The following is an 18,717-nucleotide window of genomic DNA, read 5'->3' on the forward strand; positions in this document are numbered from 1 at the left end:
TCTATTTGTTTTCCTGAGAAACTATTTTGTAGACAATAATATGTAAAACGATAACCATTGATAATTTCCTACCATTTTGTCTGTAATTTGCTAAGTCCCCCCTATTATTATGTTATCCTTCTTTTATTCTTTAAAATAAAAAATAAAAAAAAAGAATTCTTTGTATTCTTTCCACCCCTGTACCAGACCAGGGATTGAACCCAAGGCCTCTAGTGCCTCAAGTATGCTGGACAAGTGCTCTTCCACTAAACTACATTCCAGCCATTTTTTAGAATTTTAATTTTGACACAGGATCCTGCTAAACTGCCCAGGCTGAGCTTGAACTTGCAAGCCTCCTGCCTCAATCTCTGAAGTAGCTGAGATGAGCCATGTACCACTACTCTCAGCACTATACTACTTTCTGTAACTTTTTTGCAAGCCTGAAAATTTTTAATAAAATAATTACTAAAGAGAAGCTTTGCTCTCTTCAGACCAAAAGGCAGGTACCACACAATGAAGTTCAAATTTTCTTTGAAATTATACTGGCAGGAACAGATTTTTACCAGTGAACAACCCAAACCAATGGACTTATGTCTTGCTTAATTACCCGAAGTGTAAGGAAAAGTGCTGGAGCTTAAGTGCTGAATTACCACTAGCTTCACTAGTGGATCCTCTTGTCATTCCTAAGGTGTAAGTGCAAAGGTCACATGACTTTCATAAGGGAGCTTACCATCAGCAGAAGTTTTTTAAATGTAGCCACCTTAATGTGAGCTAGTCATCCAACACAAACCACCCCAAACTTCCAGTGAATTTGCAAACTGGCTCAAAGGGAGCTTTGGAACTAAGGTTTGCAAAGTGAATTTGCAAACTGTGGCTCAAGGGGAGCTCCGAAATATTTACTTTTGCGCTGGAATGCCAAGTGTGTGTCTGAGTAGCTGCACGGGGTGGTAGAATGGGGGAAGCGATCTCTGTGTTCCCTAACTTGGTCAACATATGGCAAGGTGTATGCACACATGTCAAATTATCAATGGGTTCATTTTACCCCACCTTATGCTCTGGGTTTAATTTTTGTGCATTCATAATTTCTTCTATTAAATGTTTTATTTTGATTTTTCTTGTAGAATTGCCCCAATTCAGTACAATGTCACCATGAAAAACTGCTTTTCAACTTTGGGAGGAGGTTAAAGTGATTCATCAGGTGATTTGGCTACCAATGATGACTTAGATCATATAAGGCAAAGAAGTTGGCTAAATAAATATTAATAATTTGATACTTTAATTTATTGATACTTTCCGGTTAAGTATACATTTAAAATGATAAAATTCATACAATTAAAATAAATAAATAACAGAAATACTCCTAAAAATAAATATGGGTGTTAGACACTCACTTTACGTTCCTTGTCACAAAATTTAACCTTATTAAGAGAGAAGCCAAATGCCAGAATCTGCTAGATGAAGCTGAGGAGGAGCACTTCTCTGAGGCCCATCAGCACACAACAGAGCCAGGCATGGTGGCACACACCTGTAATCCCAGCACTCAGGAGGCTGAGGCAGAAGGATTGCTGCTCAGAGTTTGAGGACAGCCTGGGCTACAAAGTGAGACCCTATCTCAAAATAACAAAAAACAAAAACAAACACACACAAACACACAAACACAATACAAGAGGGGAGAACTCAACATGTAAGAGAGAATGCTGTTTAAACTTGATTCTGTGTAAAAAAAAAAAATCACACTGCCCAGCAAAACCCAAGTCCTTGTCATACCCTCAGGAGAAAAACCAGGTTCTGTCAGCACCAAGCTAGGAAACAGAAACTGGCAAGGCTGAGAAAGACAAGGGAACAAGGGGACAGTGTGGAATGCTCAAGGGTTTCTATAACAACTATCATGCAAGTAGTTATCTCCTTAAAAGTAGGTGGCAATGTCAGATTTTACTAAAGTCCTAGTAGAGGATGTGGGAGGAAGACTAACGAGACAAAAATGAATCAATCCTATTCCTCCCATGGCCAATTAATCTTTAAGAGTCAGGGACAAGAAATAAGCTGCAGGAAGACTTCAATTTAAAAAAAACATCCAAGCAGAAGAGAAGGGTATGAGGCTCTGAAATAGACGAATATGTAACAAGAATGCTGACATGCCTGGGGGTAGTAAGGATTTCACCCTGACATCCACACCATTTCTATGACCTCATCTGGAGCCACTCTTCCCTCCCCAAAAACGTTCCTGACAGCCACATCTCAGAGCGGCTAGGTCAGTTCGCCTACTCAGTATTTAGTCCAAGAGGTCTCCCTGTCAATCCGATCTAATATTGCCCCACTTGCAATCCATTCCTGACCTTCTAATTTCCTTCAGTGGAACATTCTTTCTCCTAGATGTGTGAGAAGAGAACTTAAGTCATTTCTGACTTCCTTTATTTCCCCAAAGCCAAACCAGTCATGAAACACAAGAGTCTTTCTTCATAGCAATCTTCCTCCTTTTATTATTTCCATCACTACCCCAGATCTGAATTTACTACGTCAGCTCCCAAGGTCTGCTCTTCCTAATTCCATCCTGCAGGCAACCTCCAGATTAACTTTGCTCAAATACCATTCAATCATATCAATCCCTTTTAAAAAACTGCCCATAAGTCCTCACTACATATTATCATGGCCCATCAACCACCTACATCCAAATAACCTGGGGTGCAGGTCCTGAGTCCTACCTTAGGAAGACTAACTTGGTCTGGAGTGGGGCTGACACAGACAGAGACCACCACAAGGACAGAGGACAAACTCCTGGGGCCTAAACACAAACTGTTATTTATTAAAAGCATAATCTGTGTTTTTTGAGACAGTCTGGTAGAGTAGTGTCTTTTGTCTGTTTTTGAACACAGTCTCATATGTGGTACAATCTGGTCTCAACTCAGGATCTGCCTGTCTTAACCTCCTGAGTGCTAGGATTACGAGCAAGTACTAGGATGATAGACATGTATCATGGTACCACAGACATGGTACCACAATGTCTGATTTAAAAGCTGTATTTTTGCTACAAAACAAAAACACCCAGTGACTTCGCTTGAGCCTACAGATGCCCAATAGGTAACTAAAAGCAGAATAAAGCTTGACCTTCATTTTATATCTATCTCCTTTATTACCTTAAAACTCTAGATCAGATCCCTTTTCAGCTCCGCATATAAGCATGTTAACATTTAGGGACTGTCCACCTAAAAGCTGACAATAAAAGGTTGATTAGCCCTGAATTTATTTAACCTATCTCATCCCCCTTCAAAATTGAGAACATCATGAAAAGAGATTTAAGAGGACATTCAACTACCAGTGAGTTCCCAGAAGTCTCCACTCATTGTCCCAGTGCTACGGTCAACCTGGATTCCAGCTGAGTCTCCCCAAAACTGAGACTGTCCCAAGCAAAAACAATCATCTCATGGCTACTGGATAGGGATAAGGACCTATTCCTGAGCCATCACATAGAACTAAAGCTGAGATAATGATCAACCAGACCATAGCCCACTCCCAACAAATCCATAAAAGCTGATCTCGTTCTTTTGTTAACAGGTCAGTCCAATCTTCCCCACCAGAGCTGTAACCACCAAGTTGCTGGAGCTGAAGTCCCTCCTCTATTTTCTCTTATTTTCCAACTCTACCTATGCCTCTCACTGACACCTCACGAAATGCTTTTCTGCAACAATGTTAAGAACCTGGGGGCTGGGGATTTAGCTCAGTGGCAAAAGCGCCTGCCTGGCAAGCGCAAGGTCGTGAGTTCGGTTCCTGGTACTGGAGAAAAACCAAAAAAAAAAAAAAAAAAAAAAAAAAAAAAAGAACCTGCCAGGCTCAAGTGAGATCCCCATCTGCTCTTTGGGGAACCTCCTCAGATCCAATTCAATGACAAAGCCAGGAATCTATATTTTTAATAAGCCATGTGCATCAATAAATAAAAACTATATTTCTTAGCTTGGGTTGAAATAATAGTCACATAGGTAGGTAGACAGACAGACGGACAGGGTCTGGGATATAACTCAGCAGCATAGCACCTGCTGGTAAGCGCATGGTCCTGAGTTCAATTCCCGGTACAAAAAAAAAAAAAAAACAGACAGATACATACATACACTTTTTTTTCTTTCTTTTTTTTTGGTTTTTTGAGACAGGGTCTCACTATGTAGTCCAGGCTAGCCTCAAACTCATGGCAATCCTCCTACCTCAGCCTTGTAAGTGCTGGAACTACAGGCATGTACCACATCTGGCTAAGGCTTACTTTCATTTCTTCCCATCTTGAACTCTGCTCTGTGACCTACACTAGTCTTACACTAAACCCAAGAAGTGCTAACTGTAGGGCTTTCCTCTCTGAAGTATCTTCCTTCCAAATCCTTACCATATTTTAAATACCTTTTTCAGACCCAGTTCAAGCTCTACCCTTTCTGGGTTCCTGTTATGTATTCTTCCCATTTGATACTTTCCCAAGGTTACCTTATACCACTGTCCACTTTCCACGTGGTTATGCCTTATAAACACCATAATGATTTTTACAGGAAATCCCTGTGTCTCTACAACAGACAAATGCACAGCTATTCTGGTAGAAGGTGAAAGACCACTCTCCAGTTTGCTCTCTTTCAGCAATGCTGACCAAGTCTCTTCCCCCAACAACTTCAAGAGACACTAAAGATTCCTAGAACAAAATGGAAAACAATTGACTTGGGGGTAATAGCTAAATTCAATGTCAATTATAGATTCACAAAACTTAAAAATTTAAAAACTGCTAAAGGGATAAGAGTAGAGAGCAACAAACTACAGAGTTTTTTAAGATAAACAAAATGGCTCCAAGATCCCTTTCTATTTGCATGGCTGGCTCAGCCCAGTCCCTAGCCCCCAGTCAAGTGTAGGATGATTGCAGTAGCATCCTGACCAAAGTCCCTGACTCCAGGCTCTTCCCCTTGAAAGCTACAGTCTCAAACTCTGAAACTCCACAGCATTCACAATCTGCCTATCCATACCTGTTCAATCCCTGTGGGATAATTTTGCCTATGCTATCACGCAGGTCAGTCTGGATTGTGAACTTGACTGGATTAAGGAACTCCCAGGAAAGTGACTGGATTTTAAGAGCATTAACCTCATCCGTGGGTTAACCCATTCATAGCCAAATGATCTATCAGGAAGTGAGGCCTAGTTGCAGGATGTAAGTCACGGGAGTGTGACCTTGGGGACTACAGCTGGTCCCTGGCTCCTTCCTCTCAAGTGCTTCCCCTGCTCTCTGCTTCTCAGACACCATGAGTTGGTCAGCTTTCCTCTGTCATGCCCTTCTGCTATGGTGCTTCTGCCTTGGAGCCAGATGACCATGGACTGAAACAATGACTCAGAATAAGCCTCTCCTCCTTTAAATTTCAAGTGTCAGATATTTTGTCCTAGCAAAGGGAAATCCCACTAATACTGTCAGAGAAACTATTGCTATTGTCTCAAACCATCAAGTTCTAGGGTCCAGAACCTGATCATCTTAGGTAGGTCTCTATTTCTACAGAACGCAATTATTCATCAACCAGTGATCGAATTGCTCTCCTAGATTACATGAGGGAGCATGGCATTTAAAAGCTGCAGTTTTCTTTTCCTCCTCCAACCAGGTGTTTTCTTCAGTCAGCAGGGGGAATTCTGAGCCATTTTAGGGCATCAGAAATGGTTCACTCTACTATCTGCAAGATTTTTTATGAGATTACTACAACTGCCCAACAGTTATGTTAGAATACACAAGTGTCTCACCTGGTAACAAAGAGAGTGGAGAGAAGTGCAGGAATCAGGCTCATTTTCTCTTACAAGATAAATCCTTATGCTGGGCATGGTGGTGCATGCCTGTAATCCCAGCACTTGGGAGGTTGAGGCAGGAGGATCGCCTGGGCTACCTAGTGAGTTCAAGGCCACTATGAACTACATAGTGATACCCTGCCTCAAAAAAACAAAAACAAAAAAAGATAAATCCTTTTGTATATGTATCAGTTCCCCATGATGAATGTAATCACTATGTACAGCAAATGTACTCATAAACATAATTTTAAAAAAACAAGACAAATCCTACACTATGTCTCTCTAAAGAAAGCTGGAGAAGCAATCATTTCTGAAAGCCATACTGAGGAAAGTTAATACCCTCACCATAATGAGAAGAGAGCATCAGTATCCCAAGTGAAGATAAGTCAAGTCACAGGTACCTTTGGCAGAATACAGTTCAGTAATGCAAAACGAGTGAGCAAACCTGAGAAAAAAGATACAGGTAACAGCAGAGCTGAGGGATGTAAGTCTACAAACTTCTGAAAAGTGAAACTAATTGAAGGCTTTATATAATTAGGTGACTAGCTTTCCTGAAACCTACACCTTCATCAGCTGCTAAAATAACCTCTTCTTTCTCTCCTAATCTTAGCACTGGAGCAGTGGTCCTCAAAGCCTGGTCTACAGACCTTGAGACCAGAAGTTCTGCAAGGTCAACACTATTTTCATGACAGAACTAAGATGTTACTAGTATTTTTTACTATGCTCACCTTTTCACTGATGGGGCAGCAAAAACAGCGATGAGTAAAACTGCTGGCACCTTAGCATAAATCAAGACAATGGCAAATTAAGATTCTTCACCACCATATACTTTTTTGTCACACCAGTAAAGATATTAGTTCTACTTGACAGTAAAAATCATTAAATTTCATCCCTGAAGTATGCAACTTTTTATTATTCTGTATGATAAAATGAAAAGTAAGGCTGGGAATATAGCTCAGTGGCAGACCCTTGTGCAAGGTCCTGGGTTCAATCTTCAGAACCCCCCCCCCAAAAAAGAGAAAGTACATATAAAACACTTAAATTGTATATAGAAGATGATGACTGTTGCTAAGTAAAGCACTTGAGTGGTTGCCGGAATGGCAAGATCTGGTGGAACACCATGTTTACTCAAAGAATGAATGACATAAACAACAGTGCCTTAAAGAACTTTGCCATTTGGCAGACATGTTTTGGAAAATGAAACAAAGTTAAGCCTGTCACTGCAAGGAAAACAGCTGACAATATTTGTTGGCAATGATAAATTTTGAGCTCCCAGGAGAAAAGTCAGAATTTTGGCAAAAGTGTATCTGCCACTAGGAGTTTCACAGCTTCCCCAATATTTGGCTGCTTTCTGAAGATTCTGCAGTGATAATACAAACTTTTTTTTTTGGGTATGGTATAATAAAATGCTGCATCACTTGGAAGAGCTGCATAACTCAATCTAACAGTACTGTCCACTATCACACGATGTTACCTGGGTGTAACATGCAGTCCAAATGAGAGGAGGGATGGATTTTAATGAGTCAAAAAAAGAAAAATTCAATGATATCATTTCAGATTCCACACTGCAACTAATCTTCACAAAATCAACCTCTGTTTTGTGTGGTACCAAAGAATATCTTAAGTCCATGACAAGACTCATGAAATACTCTTCCTTTCCCAACTATCTGTGTAAGGCTGGATTTTCCTCATAATTCAATCAAACAACATATCACAAAGAGATTCGGTGCAGAAATAGATCTGAAAATCCAGCTGGCTTCTATTCAGTAAGACATTAGAGATCTCTAAAAACAATGCCACTCTTACTAATCTTTTGGAAACAATAGAATTTTTCATTTAAAAAATGACTTATGTTAACCATAACTCACATTAAAAATGCTACTTATAGCAGGGCACAGTGATACACATCTGTAATCCCAGCACTCCGGGAGGCTAAAACAGAGGATCACAATTTCAATCTCGGCCTGCACAACTTAAAGACTTGGCAAGACTTTGTCTCAAAATTTAAAAAATTTAAAACAGGCACAGGAAGTAGTTCAGTGCAAAGGCCCTGGGTTCAATCCTCAGTACCCCAAAAAGTTACTTATGCTAATAGTGAGCTTAGTATTTCCTAACAAATTAATATTTCAGTTTCTAACATGGTAAACACTGAGTATATATTCCACATTTTAAAAAAAGAAGCTCACAAAGAGCTTTTTGAAGTGCAGAAGAGGCCTGGGCTGAAAAGGTCTGAGAACTACTGGTCTAGAACAGCTGGGACATCTATGAGGGCTCTGAAGGACAAGGCCCTTTGTATTTTGTTTTTTTTTTGTTTGTTTGTTTTTGGTTTTTTTTTTTTGGTTTTTCTCCAGTACCGGGAACCGAACTCATGACCTTGCACTTGCCAGGCAGGTGCTTTGCCGCTGAGCTAAATCCCCAGCCCCCCCCCTTTGTATTTTGGAACCCAAGAGAAATTAGCACTGTCAGTATTTGTTACCAGTTCTGCCAGAAGCGAGGGTGAGAAGTTCAAGGCAATAAAGTAGACCTTTTCTCTGCATTTCCTGGCAGACCAAGGCACCTGATCCATGAGAAAATTCAGGGAAACTATGATGAGACAATTCTAAGGTCACAGAAAAAATGTGGTGAGAAATGAAACCCAATCCAGATTATGAGTGTCACACAGATCCTGAAGTTAAGCCTTCAGCTACACAGTTTTTCCACAAATGACAACTCTCTGTTCACATACTCATTTTTGTATTTGGTTTTAAATTCTGTGTCCCTTTCTCCATGCTTTTTCCACTGTCCACCCTTTCAGTGTTGGTGTCCTGTACGCTCAGTATTCTCACTTTGCCTGGTACACAGTAAGCACTCAATAATGGTGGCTACAATTATTGCCACACTCTCCCAAAGCAGTATCTTCCATCCCTTAATTCTCTCTCTCTCTCCATCATCACTTACAGAATGACCTCCTGAGCCTTCCTGCAGCAACCTCAACTCAGCACCTCTAAATATAACTCTTTTATTGTCCCCCTTAAAGCTGTCCTCCTAGCTGAGCATGATGCCACATGCCTATAATCCCAGCTATTCGAAAGGCTGAGGCAAGAGGATCACAAGTTAGAGGCTAGTCTGGGCAACTTGGCAAGACCCTGTCTCAAAATTTAGAAATTAAAAATAAAAAGGGCTGGGAATGTAGCTCAACAATAGAGTGCCTCTGGACTTGACCCCCAGTATGAGAGAGACAGACAGACAGACAGACAGAGCTCACTTTGTAGCCCATTAAACATTTTGTAAAAAATAAAAAATTACAATTACAATAAACATTTCATCACTTGATTTGATTAAAAAGATTTTTATTATCTTATTGAATAACACATCAAACCTAAACTAAATCTCTTAAAAGCTTGTTATGCAAGTTTTATCCAATATAGCTTTAAAAACTCATGGTCCCATTAAGCAGCCTAGTTATGTTAAACTGCTCTATTCTTCTAAACTCAAAATCAGATATGTTCACTCAAAAACTAGGGTAGCTGGGTGTGGTGGCACATGCGTATAATCCCAGCAATCTGGAAGGCTAAGGCAGGAGGATCAAAAGTTCAAATCCAGCCTGGGCAATTTAGCAAAATCCAGTCTCAAAATAAATTTAAAAAGGGACTAGGGACGTAGCTTAGTGCAAAGGCCATGGGTTCAATTCCCAGTACTGTAATAAAAATATAATAATATAATAAAAGAAAAGGGGGCTAAAGATATAGTTCAATCCCTAGTACAGAGGAGGGGGGTCAGAATCTCAACAAGGAACAAGCTGAACTCAACAGCAATGTGTATTAGGGAAAGATAGGAAGAGTGCTGGGTTTGGTGGTAACTTAGTAACTAAAGAAGGCTTCCTTGAAATAGGCGTTTCCAAAGTGTTCCTAGTTTGGCATTTGAGTAGGTTTTGACCTCCTCACACAAATTATGCTAAGTGTGAAGGATACACACCCTGCTCTGGAAATTTATCCATCTAAAGGTATATGTGCTGGTGTGTCCATCCTTTGGAAGTCTCGGGCCCTAAAGACACCACCTTGAAAACCACTGCTCTAGAGGATACAGTAGTTCTAATCAAGCAAAACTCCCAAGGCCCTTTTCTTTTTTTTTTTTAAGACAGGGTCTCACTGTGCAGTTCAGGCTGGCCTTGAGCTCACTTCCTAGCCCAGGCTGATCTCAAACTCACAATCCTCCTGCCTCAGCCTCCTCAGTGCTGGGATTACAGGCCTGCACCACCAGGCCCGGCTTTCAGAGGTCCTTTGTGATGTAAACCTTATTAACTTCCCTCTTCCTATGTGTCCCAGGTTGGCTTACTAACAAACCCAGCTCATGAATGTCAAAATGTTTCAGGTCTGTATCTTTTCTAAAGCCACTTTGTACATACAAAGTGGAATATTTTCCCACCTCTTTATTCCCAGAAAAGACTTGATACTTTTTCAAAGCTAAGTTTAGTACACTCCATAAGCGGCTGGTAACTTTGTGAGCAAAATCAGTGCAACAATGGCGCCCTTTTGCTAAGTGCCTGTCAGTATTCACTGCAACAAATGACGGATGGGATGTCATAGTCTCCCAAAGTTTCCTCCAGACGTTTGCTCATTGGCTGAATTAACAGGTGCTGAAATTAAGGAAGATGTGATTTGGTGTATCTGGGGACTGGTGTATCTGATGACTCCATAAAAAAAAAAAGGATTAAAACATTTCTTAGCCCAGAATGTGAACGTGAAAACCAGAGAGAACGGGAATAAGGTACTCTTCCAAGCAGGGCTAGGTTAAGCGCCTCTCCTCGCTTCTATCACAGCGCACCACCACCATCTGACAAATGCTTACTCGATTAAGTCTTTCCAACACTATCAGCTCAGTGAAAACACACCTGTCTCGTTCCCCACCGTATCCCAGACCCCCGGTACCTTCCCTAGTCGGATGGTTCATTAAATAGTTGTCCATGCTTATTAAAAATTGTTTAGGAATGTTTAAGTACAGGAATGGATAAAGACGTTAAATTCCACATGATCTCAGATCCTGCGAGACTCTATAGAGTTTAGGAAAGTGTTTCCCTATACATTCTCCGAGTGGGGAAGTAAAAAAAAAGGCAGGTATGTACGCTAAATTCGGCCCTGAAGCCGAACAGTTTGGGTTCCCAACCAGACGAGGGGAATTTAAACCGCAGTACGGCGGGAAAGAGGAGGCACCCGCGCCAGGACGAAGGGGTCGCTTGCAAGCCTCCGGCACTCACCGGCGAGGCCAACGAAGTTCACCAGGCGTAGCAGCAGCGACCAAGGGCTCGGACGAGGCCAGGTAGGAGGCCGCGGCCCCCTGGCCTCCGGGTGGATGCAGAGGTGCCGAGCCGGAAGCGGACTGGGGCGGGAACCGCCGGAGGGCTGGGGACCGGCGCGAAGGTGCCGGGCAGAGGGAGGGGCGGAAGGGTCCGGCCGGCGACTGTCCGCGGTCGGTCCCCCGGCCCGCAGTCACACTCACCTAGGAGACCCGGCTTCGCCTCAGCTCCGCGCTGCTAACTCACTCGGCCTGCGAAGCAAGCGGGCGACCTTAGGTGCTCCTAGCAACCACGCACCGCCACGCCACCAAATTTCTCAGCCGCCGCTACCGCCTGCCACGCACAGCGCGCGCCCCCAGCGGACAGACCGAGGGCCTGAAGGGGCGGGCAGGAGGCCAGCGCGCGGAATCTCGGGTTTGCGGAGGTGGGGGAGGCAAGACCGACAGCGGGCTCGCGCACGCGCAGTCTCTTAATTTGGCGGGGACCGGCGAGCGGAATTCTGGGAGATGTAGTCCCGAGGTTGAACCCTGATCTGGAAATTCAGAAGTCTTTTTCTACCCTGATTCCACCTAACCTCTATGGGCTCTTTCTTTGGCCATGCCTCAGTTCACTCCTCTGAAATCAAAGAGCCTAGGCTGTACTAAAGATATCCACTGAAAGCCTTTAAGTTTGATCCCAGTAAAAGAGAAATCGCCCAATCTACTCTGCTTCCCGGGGACCCTGAACGCCTCTCTCACAGCAGAACAAAACAACAACCAGCTGCTTAATGGGCTTCAAGTGTAAACTCTAGCAACAGAAACCCCCTAAGCCCATTTTGCAAGTGATCAGGAGTAATTTCATCAAAATGGCAAAAAAAAAAAAGAAAAAAAAGCATTATGATGTCATTATACTGAGAAGGCAAGTTGTTTTAGTCACTTTCCTCCTCATTGGAACAAAATACTGGACACAACTAAAAGGACAGTTTTATTTTGGCTCAAGTTTCAGTCCATAGTCTGCTGGTTCCAAGGCAAATGGCATGGTGAAGGAATAGCTACTCATTTCATGGCAGCCAGGAGGCAGAGAGGCTTGGAAAGGGCTGGGAAGGAGATAAAGACAAACCCTTCCAGGCCAGACACTCAGGGACCATCTCCTCCCATCAAACCCCACCTTGGAATAGCAAGCAAGTTATAATGCCCCATAATCCAATCACCTTCCAAACATGAGGTTTTGGAGGCTATTTTAGATCTAAACCATAATACACATCATCACTGCCTTGGTTACTTTTCTCTTATTGCTGAGACAAAATACCTGACACCCAGAATTAAGGAAGGAAAGGTTTATTTAGCTTACAGTTTGTGGAGGTTTCAGTCCATACTCGCCTGGCTCTAAGGCAGGGTGGCACATGGCAAAGGGTAACAGTTCATGGTCGCAAAGCAACAAGAGCAAAAGGGAGGAGTAGCATTCATCAGCCTCCCTTACACTGTATGCAAACTACCCACCCCAAGGTGGGTGTAGCACTCACACCCATAATCCTAACATTGGACCATGAATCAATCATAAACTCTAGAAGCACACTTCATGACTACCTGAGGTTTTGGGGGGACACCCAGACACAAACCATCACAATCACTTATGTAGTGTTTCTGAAAATAAATAAATAAATAAATAACCTGAACCAAACTCAAAGACACATCAGATATACCCAGTTTGGCCTGTTCTTTCCAAAACTGTAAACCAATGTCATTGTGTTAGTTACTTGTTTGTTGCTGGACAAACTACCCAACACTCACAAGTTAAACATGGAAAGGTTTATTTTAACTCACAGTTTGTAGAGGTTTCAGGCCATAGTCAGTTGGCTCCAGGGCCAGGTAGCACAGCAGAGGGGCATAGCAAAGGTGAAGCAGTCCATGGCAGGGCAGGCAGGAAGCAGCAGGAGCAGCAGTAGTAGCAAGTTTTCTTCCCCTTTTATCCCATCAAAGCTACAAAGGGTGGTGCCACACACACCCAGGATGGGCCTTCCCATTATCCACACTCAGAACCATGCTAAATTAATCAATGGACTAATGTAGTGCCATACACCCTAATCCCAGTGTCACCAATGCACAGGCCAGCCTCCCAAAAGCCCCACCTATCAGCACTCAAGGCTTTGGGGGGAACATCTGGATACGAGCCAAAACTGACATACAAGACAAAGAAAAGCTGAGGAATGGTTTATGACTATAGACTAAAGAGATATGAAAAGAGACTTGACAACCAAAAGCAATGTATGTTCTTGGGATGGATTCTGGAGGAGAAATAAAAATTTCTATAATGACATTATTTAAGGGCTGGGGTGTTGTTCAGTGGTAGAATGCTTGCCTAGCATGCATGAGGCTCTGGGCTCAATCCTCAACACTTAAAAAAAATTATTTAAAACAACCAGGAATATTTGAACATGGGTGGAAGTTAATAGTATTGTGTTCATGTTACATTCCCTAATATTATTAATTATGCTGTGTTTACATAAGGGAATATCTTAGAAACTCACAATTATATATTTAAAGATAAAAAGTCACAATATTTAAAACTAACTCTCAAAATGTGTACTTGAAAAATATGATAAAACTAAATGCGGTATATAAGTCAACTTTCCCTTTGCTAGGACAAAATACTCAACACCTGCATCTTGAAGGAGAAGTTTATTTTGGCTTACAATTTTGGAAGTTCCATTCCATGGCCAGTTGGTTCCAAGGCAGTGTCATGGCAGAAGGGCATGGTGGCTCAAAGCTGTTCATTTCATGGCAATCAGTAAGCAAAGCACAAGGAAAGAATGCCAGAGAGGAAGGGGACAGGGACCAGATATAGTCCCCAAGCTCATACCTTCATGACCACCCAGAAACATCCAAAAGTGTGTTTTATTAACCACCCACACTAAGCAGTTTGACAATCAAGATAATAGATCATATGTGGGAAAATGTTAACAATTAGTGAACCTGGGCAAAGGGCTCCTGGGAGTTGTTTGTACTATTCTTGTAATGGGTTACTCTGAATAAAGAACCGAGACCAGAATCCAAATTGGAATTTAAGAGCCTTTATTAGCCGGGCCGGCAGCTGTCAGTCTGTTCTCCATGCAGGGAGAGGCTGAGCAGCCCCAACCCGAAGAATGTTTGAGCTTTTAAGCTTGAAAACCACATTTTGGTTGGCGCAGGTGAAAAAAATTTTTGCAAGGGCAGAAAGCGGAACCTATCAGTTTCAGCAAGCAGGTGTTGCAAAGTTCAGAACGTTCTCAGAAGCATATATTTTTTTCTCAAACTAAAAAGAACAATCAAACACAGTGAACAATCAAGCACAGTTTCTCTTTCTTGGGTCAACTTGACATTTTTTTTCTCCACCCAATAACCCAGTAATTTTTCATCCGTTTTACGTGTTCACCAATTATGTGTTCACCACATTCTTATAACTTTAAATTTTAAATTATTTCAAATAGCATTTTTTTTAAACCACAACAACGGTATTTGTGTGTGTGTGTGTGTGTGTGTGTGTGTGTGTAGTGTGAGACTGGGGATTAAACTCAGGACCTTCACACTGAGCTACATCCCCAGACCTTTTTTTAACTTTTTTGAGACAGAGTCTCACTAAGTCACTATATTGTCCAGGCTGGGCTTGAACTTGCAATCTTCCTGGTTCAGCCTCCCACAGTACAGGAATTGCAGGTATGTGCCACCATACCTGGCTCAGCAAAGACAAATTTTTAAAAAGGAATACATAAGGCAAGCCAATGTGGCAAAATGTTGACAAGTGAGATCAGGGTTTAGGAGTGTATTGTGCCACTCTCTACAGTTTTATATGTGTGGACTTTTTTTTTTGGAGGTACTGGGGATCAAACTCGCAACCTTGCACTTGCCAGGCAGGCGCTTATGCCACTGAGCTATATCCCCAGCTCTATGTGTGGACATTTTAAGCTTTCTCCTATCCCTAAAAAGTTAAAGGACATACATATCCACACGCATAAAACCAAACACAGGTGCAAATCCTCAAACGCTCCAGACATTCTCTGCATAACAGGCACTACTCAGACCATTCACTCCAAACGCTCTTAGCACTTTGTCAGCCTGTCATGTAATAAATGCTAGATATAAAATTGATATCATCTATGGGAATAATAATATCCCTTAGTTATCGCGGGCTGATCAGGTCCACAATCTCCTGAATGAGTGTATGGGGAAGGCTTAATAAAAAGAGACAAATAGAATGATTTCAGGGCCCCAGGAGGATCAAAGCCCTCTCACATAATTCAAGAGTCTCTCTGGGCTATGACCACGACCTTCTCTGGGCCACCTATATTTATTTGGTTATCAGAAGGGAGGGGAGTACTCAAGAAGGGCAGAACCACTCAAGGACTTCTCTCAGTAAGGTATGAAGTTAATCCACTGAAGAATTAGATGCCTTAGGCTATACTCTTCATCTAGTTGAGATCTGACCCAGGTGTCCTTGGCTGTGATCTTGTCTTGGCCTTTGAATCTTTCTGGCTTCACCCGCCACTACAGGTTCTAGTAGGGATCACTGACTCACAGAGGTTCACTTACTATGAGTCCGCCATTTACAGATAAGGAGCCTAGGCCTTGGACAGATTCACAAGTGAACACAGAAAGACAATTGGTTAATATTAAATCCTGCTCAGAGCCACTTTGTAGTGGTCGCCAACAATAGTCCTAATCCTTTGGATTGCATGATCCCAGATATGTTGAACAGTTTTCTTATTATGCTTCCTCATAAAATGGTCAATTATTGCTTTATGCAATAGCCTAAAAATTCTGCGCTTAAATTTAATTTCTCTACATCAAATGTTTTATATACCAGATAAGCATGATATTTCAAGCTGGTATGTAATGAGTTATTTGAAAAAAGTGAATAATTGTTTCATAAAATGATTCCTCCATATTTGCCTTTTAGGGGAAAAATTACAGATATCACACTACTGTATTTGCCAAAGTCTAGAGATCTTAGTGAAGTCAAAAAAGTATGGTTGACTGCCTGGGTTTTAATCAGGGAATAGGCACTGGATTTAAACTAGAAATATTGAGCCAGGGATATAGCTCAGTGGCACAAGCACCTGCCTAGCAAGTGCAAGGTCCTGAGTTTGATTCCCATTACAAAAAAAAACCCAACAAACTAGGAATATTCAAAATAAAAAATGCTTCTAATGTTATCTGTCTAGATTCAATGATCGATATTTAAGGTTAAGCAACCAATGTATTTCCATATTTAAAGAAAATATGAAGGCTATTACAACAGAATGTGACAGCTCAATATACAGTCAAGTCAAATATGAGAAATTCTACTAGTCAAATGATCCAGTTTCTTCAATAAAATGGTACCAAAATATGTTGAAAGAATTGTTTTATAGTAAGTCTTAGGAGCAAGTCAGCCAAATGCAATGAGTGAACCTTGTTTAGATCTGCATTTCAAGAGATTATAAGCCAGAGAATACTTAAATCCAATGACATATTTAATACTAAGCAATTACTGTTAATTTCTGTCAAGTATGGTACAGTCCTGTGATTTTTGTCAAAAACAAAAGTTCTAATATGCCAGACAAAGACCTAAGTATTTAAGGGTAATATTATGTTGCCCAGGATTTTCTAAAAATTCCCAAGTAACAAAGAATATAGTATCTGTTCAAAAGGGGTTATGAAGTTCATTGATCTAACCCTCTACTTTTGTTTGAAGATTTTTTTTTTTTTTTTTTTTTCCGGTACCGGGAATTGAACTCATGACCTTGCGCTTGACAGGCAGGCGCTATGCCACTGAGCTAAATCCCCAGCCCCCAATTTTTTTTCTTTTTGAGACAGGGTCTCACTATGTAGTTCAGGTTGGCCTTAAGCTCACTCTGTAGCCCAGGCTGGCCTTGAACTCACAACCATCCTCCTGCCTCAGCCTCCTGAGTGCTGGGATTATAGGCATGTGCCACCACGCTTGGTGAAGATTTCTAACTAAAAGACCCATGTGTTCATAACCGAACTTCAGTCTTCCTACATTACCACTCTGCTTCTCCATGTCAGTTAAAGGCAATTTCATCTTTCCAGTTGGTCCAAAACCTTGGAGTCATCCTTATCTGCTTTCCTTTGGTCACATGTGCTCATCTAACCAGCCAAGAAATCCAATGTACTCCATGTTCAAAATATATTCCATAGCCAGGCATGGTGGCACATGCCTGTAACCCTAGAGCTCTAGAAGGTGGAGGCAGGGGGATCCCAAGTTCAAGCCCAGCATGGGCAATGCAGAGACTTAGCAAGACACTGTCTCAAAATCATTTTTTTTCTTTTTTTTTTTAAAAAAAACAATGGGGTAGTAGCTCAGCACAAAGGGTATGGGTTCAATTCCCAGTACTGAAAAAAATAAAATCAAAATTCAGCTACTACTATTTACTACTCTGTTGATGCCATCCCAGTCTAAGACACCATTCCCTCTCATGTGGATTACAATCCCTTCTTCATTGCTCACCTCGCTTCCCACTTTCCTGATACTCCATTTGAAACACTGAAGACTAACCCTTTTGGAATGTAAAATCCCCAATGGATCCCACTACGTTTTGAGGAAAACCACATCTTCACCAAGGTCAACAAAGCCTGTAAGTCTGGCCCCACCATCACCTCCTGTCTTTATTTCTTACTCTTATCCCTCTTTGCTCCAGTCAGACTGGCTCCCTCATTACTCCCCAAGTATGGCAGGCAGGCTTCCATCTAGGCCTTTGATGCGATCATCCTCTCCACATAGGTATTTCTGTCAGACAGCTACATTGCTTGCTTCTTACCTTCAAGTGTTTGCTCAGATTCACCTTCTACTAAGGTTCACCCTGACCACCCACCTCAGCACTCAACTCCTCCTTGTCCCTCCTTTATCTTCCTCCAAAGCTTTTATTACTGTTCTATACAGGACATCTAATTGAGCTTTTAACACAGAATCTCACAATGTTGACCAGGCTGGTCTCAAACTCTGGGCTACAGTGATCCTTCTGCCTCTGAAGTACTGAGACTATAGGCATGCACCACCATGTCCACCTTTAATTCATTTATTTTAGTAAATTCCTTATCTTCCCCCACCCAAATGTAAACTCAAGGCTAGACAGGTAGTATCTATGTCCAGTAGCTCTAACAGAATCTGGCACTGAGAAAAGACTCAATAAATGTCATTTTTGTTAAAGTGTAAACACAGTAAGTAATGAAAACAAAGGTATTAATGCTTATATCTAGATGTCCCCCCAAAAGTCTCATGTGCTCATAGGTGGGGCTTTCTGAAGCTGGTAGACATAGGGTGTGTAATACTGGGATTAAGGGTGTGTGATACTGAATTAGTCCACTGACTGGAATTAGCATAGTTCTGGGTGACACCATCCAAAAGGCTGGTAGCCTGGATAAAAGGAAAAGGCAGGCTACTGGTTGCTGCTTGCTGGCTTCTGCCGGCCATGCCATGGACTATTTCTCCTTGTGATGCCCTTCTGCTATGCTGCCCTGCCTTGCAACCAGCCGACTATGGAATGAAACTTCTACAAACTATGAACTGAAATACACCCTTTCTCCTTTAACTCTGAGTGTCCAGTATTTTGTCTCAGCAACAAGTAACAAAGACAAAGGGCTACATAAAATTGCTTATAAAACTAAGGGTACCTTACTTATCTTCCTCTTGTTTCTTTTTTTTTTTTCTTTTTTTTTTTTTAAGGCAGT

The 18,717-nt window shown here is 41.7% G+C and overlaps 1 protein-coding gene across 2 annotated transcripts in view; it reads right to left on the minus strand.

Moving 5' to 3' along the window:
* Ttll4 (tubulin tyrosine ligase-like family member 4) overlaps positions 1-11,320 on the minus strand; it is a 40,081-nt gene extending 28,761 nt beyond the window's left edge. Inside the window, exon 1 of one of the 2 annotated variants that reach the window (XM_013519797.1) lies at positions 11,239-11,320. The gene's annotated coding sequence lies outside the window, so the exon portion shown is untranslated. Of the gene's footprint in view, positions 1-5,721; positions 5,864-11,238 lie in introns of those variants that run through there. The other variant, XM_013519796.1, reaches the window with a different exon arrangement.
* Positions 11,321-18,717: the final 7,397 nt, after the last annotated feature.

The sequence above is a fragment of the Chinchilla lanigera genome, unplaced genomic scaffold (assembly GCF_000276665.1).
Source record: "Chinchilla lanigera isolate Chin_1 unplaced genomic scaffold, ChiLan1.0 scaffold00052, whole genome shotgun sequence".
Classification (NCBI taxonomy): Eukaryota; Metazoa; Chordata; class Mammalia; order Rodentia; family Chinchillidae; genus Chinchilla; species Chinchilla lanigera.